The sequence below is a fragment of the Rhincodon typus genome, chromosome 27 (assembly GCF_021869965.1).
Source record: "Rhincodon typus isolate 14 chromosome 27, sRhiTyp1.1, whole genome shotgun sequence".
Lineage (NCBI taxonomy): Eukaryota > Metazoa > Chordata > Chondrichthyes > Orectolobiformes > Rhincodontidae > Rhincodon > Rhincodon typus.
In genome coordinates, this window is record NC_063358.1 from 6,781,398 (window position 1) to 6,792,773 (window position 11,376).

Sequence of the window (11,376 nt, forward strand, 5' to 3'; positions counted from 1 at the left end):
ATCAATAGGTAACAGTAAAGTCGCCATTCTCCTACCAGACCATAGAGCTGCTCTCTCATTACAGAGGGATGATATTTTAACTTGAGGTTCACCACGCCTCAGGGAAGAGGTAATGAAGGAGAGTCCTTCCTGGTAACCTCAGCCAGTGTAGGAATTGACCCCACAATGTTGGTGGTACTATGACCAGCCAAGTGAACTAACTGAACACTATCTCATCAATGAGTCATGTTCAAATATACATTCAGGTTAGTGTAGCAATAACCAGCTCTCTTTATTTGCAGGTGCTCCAGAATATTTTATTAAACAACGACTGTGTGAGCCAAGAAAGAGCCATTAGTGTGTAACTACCGTAATGTGCTCATTCCCAAATAAAGTGCCATCAAGTGTTCAGTTAAAAATCAGCAAATAATCTGCCTGCAATCTCCCTTGTTCCTCTTTCACTTGTCCTCTGTTTCCTCCTCAGTCCTCCCCTATCACACTCCTACCAACGCCCCCAACTTCCACACTCTCTTGTTTCTATGCCACTGATACATTTGATGTTGATCAGGAGGGGAATCAAGATTATGGGGAAAGGGCAGGAAAGTAGACATTAGGAATGTCAGATCAGCCATGATCTTATGGAATCATAGAACCTACAGTGCAAATAAAGGCCATTTAGCCCAACGGGTCTGCACCAATCCTCCGAAGAAGATCCCAACCCATCATTTACACAGCTAATCCACCCAGCGTGAACAGCCCTGGACAATTTAGCATGACCAATCCACCTAACCTGCTAATGTTTGGACTGTGGGAGGAAACCAGAGCACCCAGAGGAACCCTACCCAGATACAGGGAGAACATGCAAACTGCACACAGACAGTCCCCCAAGGCTGGAATCAAACCCCTGCCTCTCACACTGTGAGGCAGCAGTGCTAACCACTGAGCCATCATGCTGCCATAATTGAATGGCTGTGTATGCTTGAGGGGCCGAATGGCCTATTCCTGTTCCTGTTTCTTATGGATTTATGATTTTTACCTCTTCTTTGTTTTAAGACAATAAGATCCCGAGGAGTCTTCACAGGACACATGTAGAGAGAATGTTTCTTGTTGTTGAAGATTCTTGAACAAGGGGTCACTGTTTAAAAATGAGGGGTCAACATAATTCTAAGAAATTTACATCACATATAGACAGGATGGTTAAAAAGGCATTTGGCACGCTTGCCTTCATTGCTCAGACCTTTGAGTATAAGAGTTAGGAAATCATGTTGAGGTTGTACAGGATATTGGTGAGGCTCCTCACGAATACCGTGTCCAGTTCTGGTTGCCCATTATACAAAGGCTATTATTAAACTAAAGAGAGTTCAGAAGAGATTTCCCAGGATGTTGCTGTGTGTGGAAGGTTTGAGTTATAAAGAAAGGCTGAATAGGCTGGGACTTTTTTGACTGAAGCATAGGTGGTTGAGAGGTGATTGTATAGAAGTTGATAAAATAATGAGGGGTATTGATAGAGTTAATGGTAGTTGCCTTTTCCCTAGGATAAGAAATTTCAATCCTGGGGGCACATTTTTAAGGTGAGAGGAGAGGGATTTAAAAAAGACATGAGGAGAAAATGTTTTACACAGAAGGTGGTTCCCACGTGGAATGAACTTTCTGAGGAAGTAGTGGATGTGGGCACAATTACAACTTTTAAAAGACATTTGGATAAGTGCATGAATAGGAAAGGTTTTGAGGGATATGGACCAGGAGCAGGCAGGTGGGACTAGTTTAGTTTGGGACTATGTTAGGCACGGACTTGTTGGACCGAAGGGTCTGTTTCCAAGCTGTGTGACTGTATGACTCTATGAGAATATTTTTTCTCACAGAAAGTCATGAGTCTTTTGAACTCATTTCCTCAAAAAAGTGGTGACAGCAGAGTCTTTGAATAGTTTTAAGACAGAGATAGAGAGATCCTTGATAAGCAATACTAGGAGAGAAATGGTGCTGGGAATATCATTGGGATTAAAGGCCAATAAATCCCCAGGACCTGATAATCTACATCCCAGAGTAGTTAAGGAAGTAGCTCTAGAAATAGTGGATGCATTGGTCATCGTCTTCCAGGATTCTATAGACTCTGGAACAGTCCTTGCAGATTGGAGGGTAGCTAATATCACTCCAATATTCAACAAGGGAGGTAGAGAGAAAACAGGGAATTATAGACCAGTAAGCCTAACATCGGTAGTGGAGAAAATTCTCAAATCCGTTGTTAAAGATTTTATAGCAGAGCATTTAGAAAGCAGTGGCAGTATCAAACAGAGTCAGCATGGGTTTTTGAAGGGGAAATCATGCTTGACAAATCTGTTGAAATTCTATGAAGATGTAACTAATAGAGTTGACAAGGGGAGCCAGTCGATGTAGTATCTTTGGACTTTCAGAAAACATTTGACATTGGCCCACATAAGAGTTAAAATGCAAGATTAAAGCACATGGGATTGGGGAAAGTATATTGAGATGGATGAGAACTGATTGGCAGAGAGGAAACAAAGTGTAGGAATTAATGGGTCCTTTTCAAATTGGCAGGTAGTAACTAGTGGGGTGCCACAGGGATCGGTGCTGGGAGTCTAGCTATTCCCAATATATATTAATGATTGGGATGAGGGAACAAATGTAACATCTTCAAGTTTGCAGATGATACCAAGTTGGGTGGAAGGGTGAACTGTGACGAGGATGCAGAGATCCTTCAGCATGATCTCGACAGGTTGGGTGAGATCAATGGCTGATGCAGTTTAATTTGGATAAATGTGAGGTTACTCACTTTGAAAGCAAAAACAAGAAGGCAGATTGCTACCTGACTGGCTGTAAATTGGGAGAGGGGAGTGTGCAGTGGGACCTGGGTGTCCTTGTGCCCCAGTTGCTGAAGGTAAGCATGCAGGTGCAGCAGGCGGTAAAGAAGGTAAATGGGATGTTGGCCTTCATTGCGAGAGGTTTCGAGTACAGGGGCAGGGATGTGTTGTTGCAGTTATACAGGGCCTTGGTGAGGCCACACCTAGAATATTGTGTGCAGTTTTGGTCTCCTTTTCTGAGGAAGGATGCTCTTGCTCTTGAGAGAGTGCAGCGAAGGTTTACCAGGCTGATTCCGGGGATGGTGGGTCTGATGTATAAGGAGAGATTGACAAGGTTGGGATTGTTTTCACTGGAATTCAGACGAATGAGAGGGGATGTCATAGAGACTCATAAAATTCTAACAGGACTGGACAGGGTAGATGCAGGGAGGATGTTCCCGATGGTGGGTGTGTCCAGAACCAGGGGTCACAGTATGAGGATTTGGGGTAGACGATTTAGGATGGAGATGAGGAGACATGAGGAGAGTGGTGAGCCTGTGGAATTCATTATCACAGGAAGTAGTTGATGCCAAAGCATTGAGTGTATTCAAGAGGCGGCTTGATATAGCACTTGAATAGGATCAAAGGTTATATGGATAAAGCAGGATTAGGCTGTTGAGTTGGATGATCAGCCATGGTCGTGAAGAATGGCGGAGTAGGTTTGAAGGGCCGAATGGCCTCCTCCTGCTCCTATCTTCTATGCTAAAGGTTAACAGGCATAGCCAGGAATGTGGAGTAAACACTTGAGCCATGACCTTACTGAATGATAGGGTAGACCTGAAGGGCCAAGTGGCCTTCCAGGTGAATTTCTTTTTAATGCAATGTACTATCATTCTGAGATTATAGGTTCAGAGATTCCTTGAAGGATCCTTCCATATAATCAAAACTGAACTGATACTTTTTTAAAATTTATTCATGTGTGGTGGGTCTCATTGGCTGGGCCAGCAGTTATTACCTATCCCCAGTTGCCACTTGAATTAACTTGCCAGGGTTATTTCAAAGGGAAGTAAGAATCAGCCACATCATATGGGCCTGGAGTCACAACCTGGTAAAGAAGACAGATAATCCTTCCCAGAAGAGCATTAGTGAACCAGATAGAATTTTATGGCAATTAGCTATGGTCACACAAACTTTGTTAGGCTGGCTTTTAATTCCAGATGTTCATTCATTCAAATTTCACCACCTACCACTGTGGGATTTGAACCTCCACCTCCTGGACGAGGAGCCTGAATTCCTAGATTACTAATCCTAGTGACAATGCCACAGTGCTATTGCCTTCCCCAATCTGATGTGCTTGAATTTCATGTTCCCTCTAAGCAGCATTGGGAAATGCCCCATACACAGAATTCGGAATGCCAATGAATCATTCCCACTTCCGGAAGCAGCTGTTGTGCAAGAAATTTGGTGGTCTGTGCAGGGGCTGGGAAGATGAGAGAGAACATAGTTTGAATCTCCATTCTTGAATCCACAAAATTGCTTTTCTCTGGACTCATTGTGAAGTTACTGTAGTACAGAAGGAGGGCTCCAGCTCCCAGCCTTGGTTTGGGTATTTTTTCACAGATTTGGACCATACCAGCAGTATGAATGAAACTGTTGCTATAGCTACCAATATTTGAGTGCCATCATTTTAACTCACTAAACATGAGATTCTACCTGATGGTGTGGTCGATAACTAATATATCTTGCTCATAAAACTGCCTCTGTTCAGAGCTGTTTTTTTCATTTCCATTCTAATACTCCAATGTAGCACTGTGGACTGCTGCACTATCTCAGATGCTGTCTTCTAGATGAGATAATCAACGGAGATTCCAGTTGACCTCACAGGTGAATGCGAAAGATCCTATTTGGATAGGTACATGGATAGGAAAGGTTAGGAGACATATGGGCCAAACGTAGGCAAATGGAACTAATTCAGTTTAGGACATCTCGTCGGCGTGGATGAGTTGGACTAAAGGATCTCATTCTATGCTGTGTGATGCTATGACTCTAACATTTATTCCTTAACCAACATCACTATGAACCAACATCTTACTGGGATCTTGCTGCTCACAGATTGGTCATCACATATCCTTACATAACAGTGGTAACTGCCATTTGATATAAATCCATTCACTATGAAGTGCCCTGGCCCATCCTGAACCCATGAAGACTTTTCTATATGTGCAAAACTTTTCTTCCATAATTAGAGTACCATTGATGTTGTATACATGAATGAATTCCTTGAGGACTTTCGACAGCTCTCAAAGCTCAATCCGTGCAAAGTCAAATAAGCCTGTTAATTGTAGCATAACTTGTCAGGAAAGCGTTTCATTATTTTCAGAGTTTTAAAAGATTTTCTTTCAGTCGTGGTTTATGCATCCATCACTTCCTGACAGAAACGCACCAGGAATTATGCCGCAACAATAAAAATTTGACATTTAATCCATCCATATAAACATTTCAAGACTCTGTTATTTCTTAACAGTGACTTCAAGGTTTCTATCATCCCATTAACCGAAGAACGTTTGGCCCCGTGCTATTTAGCAAGCTTCTCTGTATTGAATTTATTTGATATGGAGACAGGAACTGACCAAGGATCCCTGGAAACTGGTGATGTGGATACCCAGGTTAATCAATGCAGAGATATAATTGGGTTCACACCAGTCCAGTGGCAGACGAAGCATGAATTAGATAAATGGTTTTATCCTGTAATTGTTTGTCGAGCAGCTGGGTTAATAATTAATTTGCATCTTTGGCCTATGGATATATTGGCTGTCCAGCTAACTTCTGGTCTTTTGCTCATAGTGGGACTATGTTGATCAGAGATTTTTGTAAAAACTGTAAACCCTACCTCATTTAAAATAGAAAATTCTGATGGCTTTCCCACACAACATGTCTTCAGATATGTGCTCCGAAATATGTCAGTTCTGTAGAGACATCACTGTTGAAATAAGTCCTTTAGTTTATGGTTGTAAATGGCAAATACTAATGGACTTCTAGGAAGGACCAGGCATCGAGTGGTCTGAGTAATGAGTCCTGGGAGTCCAGTCCTTCCTGATTCATTGCTTTCGTTATGCTTTTTAAAGAAGGAATCAGCAATGTTCTGAGGATGGAGAACACATGATGGATGACTGCACAGCAACAAATGACTGAGAAATTTTTTTGAACGATTTGCTGAAATTCATCTTTTTTAATCCAAATTATGCTCATCTTGTACTTCTGCAAGGTGCTGTTGGCATTTTGCTACTCCGAAAGCAGCACTTTACAGTTTAAGGGAGGTAATGGACTCATAATCAAAAAAACCCAGGTTAATGTTTCAGGGGCAAGGGTTCAAATCTTGCCATGGCAAATTGTGTAATTTAAATTCATTGAAAATCTGCAATTAAATGGATAGCTTAGTGGCAGCCATGTTGACTGTTGTAGAAACCCATCAGATTCACTAAAGTCTTCTTGGAAAGGAAATTGGCCATCCTTATCTGGTAGGGCTCACGTGTAGCTCCATACCCAGAGAAATGTGTTTGCCTCCAATCAGCCCCCTGGGCAATTACAGATGACAACAAATGCTGGCCTAGCATTGACACCCACATCCCATGAGTGAATAAAAAAGGAGAGGTTACATGATACAGGCAATATACGCCTGTGTGGTATATTAAAACCAGTTGAGACAAACTCCATGCACTGTAATGCCTTGCATAATCTCACAACATCTTAGAGTGTGTCATAGCCAAAGAGGTAATTTTGAAGTGCCGTCTGTGTTGCAATATTGGAAAACACAATGACCGGCATATGCACAGCAAGGCCCTACAAGCAACGACATGATAGCGACTAGTTAATCAGCTTTCATAATGTGAATTGGGGGATATATATTGGCCAGGATGTTGAGAAGAAATTCTGTTCTCTTCTAAATAGTTTTAAGAGATCCCTCAAGCCAAGATGTGGGTCTTGGTTCTAAGCTTAACCTGCAATGGAATGTTATCCCAGACTTCTGCTTGGCTTTCTAAGCTAAGTCCTGACCTCCCCACCTATCTGACTCTGAGGTGAGAGTGATATAATTGGATATGTGAAGGTAGAACCAAAGGAGATTGTTCCCAGATAACAAGGTGTAGAGCTGGATGAACACAGTAGGCCAAGCAGCATCAGAGGAGCAGGAAAGCTGACGTTTTGGGCCTAGACCCTTCTTCAGAAGAAGATGTTGTTCCCACTCATCTGAGCAACAACAAAGAAGTGCCAGGCACCCAGGTCAGTCCAGATGATGTGTTCAAGTCTCTAGAGTAAGATTTCAACACACAGCCTTTAAATTTAGAAGCAAAAGTGCTACTATCCGAGCCATGACTGAAGAACTGAAGAACCCATTTGGCCTTTTTACATGATTTGCAGCTCCCAACCTTTCCAATTGGATCTCAGTAACATGATAAAAGCCCAAAAAGTGAGTGATGTATTTTCATTATGAAGGAAAAAGGCTATTCATTAAGCTTCACTTTATGATTTCAAATGATTATATTAATGGAAAACATCACTGTACATTAAACAAACTTGTTTGAGAGAAAAAGGCTATTCATTAAGCTTCAGTTTATCATTTCAAATGATTGTATTAATGGAAAACATCACTGTGCATTAAACAAACCTGCTTGAGAGGTGTAGCTACACTGTGGTGCAAGAAGGCTAGAAATTATGCCTTTAGCTAAGTTACAGATTTTATGATACTGACTGTTCGTGTTTCTAATATACCTGGAACAATAAACAATTCTGAAAGTGCAATTGGAAGATTTTTTTTACTATAAGAATTACTAACTGAAAAATATTCCTAATTGTGCACATTAAGGTTTGCTGTCAAGATTAGACTGGTTAGCTCAGTTGGGTGGATTACTGGTTTGCAGCATAGAATGATGATCATAGTGTGGGTTCACTTCTTACTACCAGCTGAGGTTATCATGAAGGAAATTCTCTTTCTCAACCTACCCCTTTGCCTGAGGTATGGTGACCCTCAGGTTAAACCACCATCAGTTATCTCTCTGTAATAACAGCAGTGCTGTGATGACATTATTTTTATTTTTTTTAGATGAAAAAATTCATAAAGTGTGATATTTGAGAATTAGCTCTATTTTAATATTTTTGGTATTGATAATTAAATTCAAAGCATGTATTTTGTTTATTATATATGCACATTATGCATCCTACCAGAGACACTTGACAATTTGCCAATATGTGGTGTAAACAATGCCAAATTTTCAATTTGTGATTCTCAGTAGTTTATATTTTAGATCAATCTTTTTGAAAAGGCTCTCCCCTGAAGTGGGTTTTTGGCCTATGGCTTAGAAAGTAAATTTTGATTGGCTTTTCAAACATTGGACACAGCAGTATTGTCTGAAATCTTTTAATCTCAAACTCAGAGATATGTCACCTTTCTAGCAAAGGTTACTGTAGAGTTTTTTGCCCAAATGCTGTGTGAATCTTTCTGCTTCCTTGCTGTAGTCCTGGATATTGACTTCAATTGTAGTATTTTTATTGACCCAGCAGAGATAGCGAGCACAAATCTTCACCTAAATTGTGGTCAGCCCCTGGTCAACAGCTTTCTCAAGAAAAACCTTTGAAAGTCTAAAAGAAAATATGTAAACCAAGTAGTTCTCATCTTGTATTTCCACAGGCTACCTGTGGTCCCTTGCCAAAGGAAGCTCATGAAATGATACAAGGGGTACTAGTTTTATGTGGAATGTTAAAACAAGCATAGACCAAATGGAAAAGATGGCCTGGTCTATTCTGTGAATTTTATCAGGTTATGAAAGATGCTGCAATACATGACATCCTAAAGTGCTTCATAGCTAAAAAAGAATCCTGACATTTTTTATTAATTTACTTGCTGTGGATATTGTTGGCTGGTGCAGGATTTATTGTCCATCCTAGTTGCCCTTGAGAAATGGAGGTGAGCTGCCTTCTTGAACTGCTGCAGTCCATGTGCTGTAGGTAGACTAACAATGCCTTTTGGGAGGGAATGTTGAACCAGCAAAACTGAAGGAACGGTGATATATTTTCAAATCAGTTTGGTGAGTTGCTTGAAGGGGAACTTGCGGGTGGTGGTGTTCCCATGTATCTACTGCCCTTGTCCTTCTAGATGGAAATGGTTGTGGGTTTGGAAGATGTGGTTGAAGGAGCCTTGGTGAATCTCTGCAGTGAATTTGCAGATGGTACACACTGCTGCTGCTGTGCATTGTGTCGAATATTGCAGACTGTGGATGTGGTGCTAATCAAGTGGCTACTTTGTCCTGGATGATGTCGAGGTTCTTGGGTGTTGTTGGAGCTGCACCCATCCAGGCAAGTGGATGGAATACCATCTGCTGCATTCCCATGGCAACACCTTGACCAGTCAGAGTACCTGTCAGATCTGAGAACCAGGATTGACAGTTAATTGTTCTCACTGAATCTCCATGCCAGTTGATGGTCCAACCTATCAGCAGCATCTTCTCTCGTTGTGTAAATTGGTGTCCTTATTTTCCTGTGCCCTAGTCTAAACGAGTGTAAGAAATAAAGCTTCCAGTTCTTGTTTGCGTTCAGCAATGTTTAAGTTCTCTACTATTAAACAAATATTTATAATAGTTCTTTCTGATGTATGGTGTGAAAAGGAGTGGGATTTGGTACAACATAAACTGTTCTCTACTTAATGCTCTATCATTGTCATTGCAGGACGGAAAACTGTAACACACAGTAGTATGGTTTGCAGAGGCAGTGAATTTGAAAATGACTGAAAGGGTCCTATAACAAAAACAGAAATTGCCGAAAAAGCTCAGCAGCTCTGGCAGCATCTGTGAAGAGAAATGAGAGTTAACATTTCAGGTCCATTGACCCTTCCTCAGATAGCTCTTATTATAGCTGGAGATGTGGAATCGATTTTCTGGCAAGTCTATGGCTCAGTACATGCCCAGAAAGTTTGGATTCTGAAAAGAAAATACTTTAAACAAAATATTTTCTGGTATTTTGAAGCCCAGTGCTTTAGTAGTCATTAAAACGTTAATGCAACTCAACACAGTCCAGTCCATATCATTGGGTATCTAATCCTAGATAATTCTATGCCAATCCTACTCTAATTTTTTGTCCTGATGCTAAATATTGAGTGAAGATTTGTGCCCCAGAGTTTAATTTTTCCTCCCTGAGTAGATTCAGGACACCACCCCTCCCTAAGTGTTTGGGAGAGAAAGAGAAAGACAGAAAAAAAGGAAGGATAACTGTGAGATGGGGCTGTAGCCTATAAATGTTACAAGAGTGTGAAAGGTGCCACAAGACTTGCATTGTTGTTGCCAAGTAGGTGTGTTATCATGGAAAGGATGGTCAATCAAGCTTTGGCAGCTGATAATCTGGAGTTCTGAAGCGACCAATCTGTCCTCATGCAGCATCTGCAGCTAAAGTGAACATCAGTCAGTGCTTTGCCTACAGAGGACCCATGTCTGATTGAGATGAGCAAGCCTGATCACATTTGAAGACTGTTTGGCTGGACAGACACTTCAATCACAGCACGTCATCCTCAATGTAGTGCCACGTGAAGAGAAAATTAACAGCCACTTGGACCAGAATAGACCCATAAAGGAGAGCCAGCATAGATTTATTAAGGGCAAATTGTGTTTGACTAACTTGATGAGATTTCTACTGAGGTAATAGTGAGGACAGATGAAAGTGGTGTATTTGATGTTGTTGATATGGCCTTTTCGATGGCGTTTGATAAGATACCCCATATTAAACTTGGTAACATATTGAAACCCACAGGATAAAAGGCACAGTAGCAGTGTGGATATGAAATTGGTCAAGGAATAGGAAGCAGAGAATTTTGGTGACTGGCTGTTTTTTTGAACTGGAGGATGAGATCCAGTGAAGTTGAGAGGCTGTCGTGTTAAGGCTCTGGATAAGCTGCAGGTGTTTTCCTTACAGCTGGGAAGCCTGAGGGAATTCGATGGAGGTGTTTGAGATCTAAAGTGATCAGAGCAAGTAAACAAAGTGAAACAGTTTTCAAAGTTTGTTGGGGTTTATAACCAAAACACATTGATTTAGAAAAAAAGCAGAAGTGACATGAGGGAAACCTTTTATTTATGAAACTAGGGGTGTGCATTTGCAATGCACTGTCCGAGAAGTTGATGGGAGCAGATTCAGTTCAGGCTTCAAAAGGTAATTGAATTAATACTTAAAGGGGGAAAGAATTCCAGATAAACAGGGAAAGGATAGGGTAGTGGGAGGATCTGGATTAGTACAAATATGATGGGGTAAATGGTTTCCCATTGTGTTGTACTATGCTAGGAGCTGAATGATTATTAGCTATTAAATCCTGATTGACCACATCCAACTTTCCAAGATGACATAGCCACTTAGCAACAACAGGCTACGTTAGAGAAAGCTAGAATTGTTCACTGACAAGCACCAAAACAGTCGCCAGGTACATTGGGAACAAAAACAAAGTTGCTGGAAAAGCCCAGCAGGTCTGGCAGCATCTGTGAAGGAAAAAACAGAGTTAACATTTCAGGTCCTGTTCTGAGGAAGGGTCACTGGACCCGCAACGTTAACTCTGTTTTTTCCTTCACAG

General features: G+C 41.2%; 1 protein-coding gene across 1 annotated transcript in view; it reads left to right on the forward strand.

The window, feature by feature from the left end:
• Nucleotides 1–11,376, forward strand: part of LOC125486245 (sodium/potassium-transporting ATPase subunit beta-1-interacting protein 1-like) — a 340,423-nt gene that overhangs the window by 243,451 nt on the left and 85,596 nt on the right. The window lies entirely within an intron of this gene.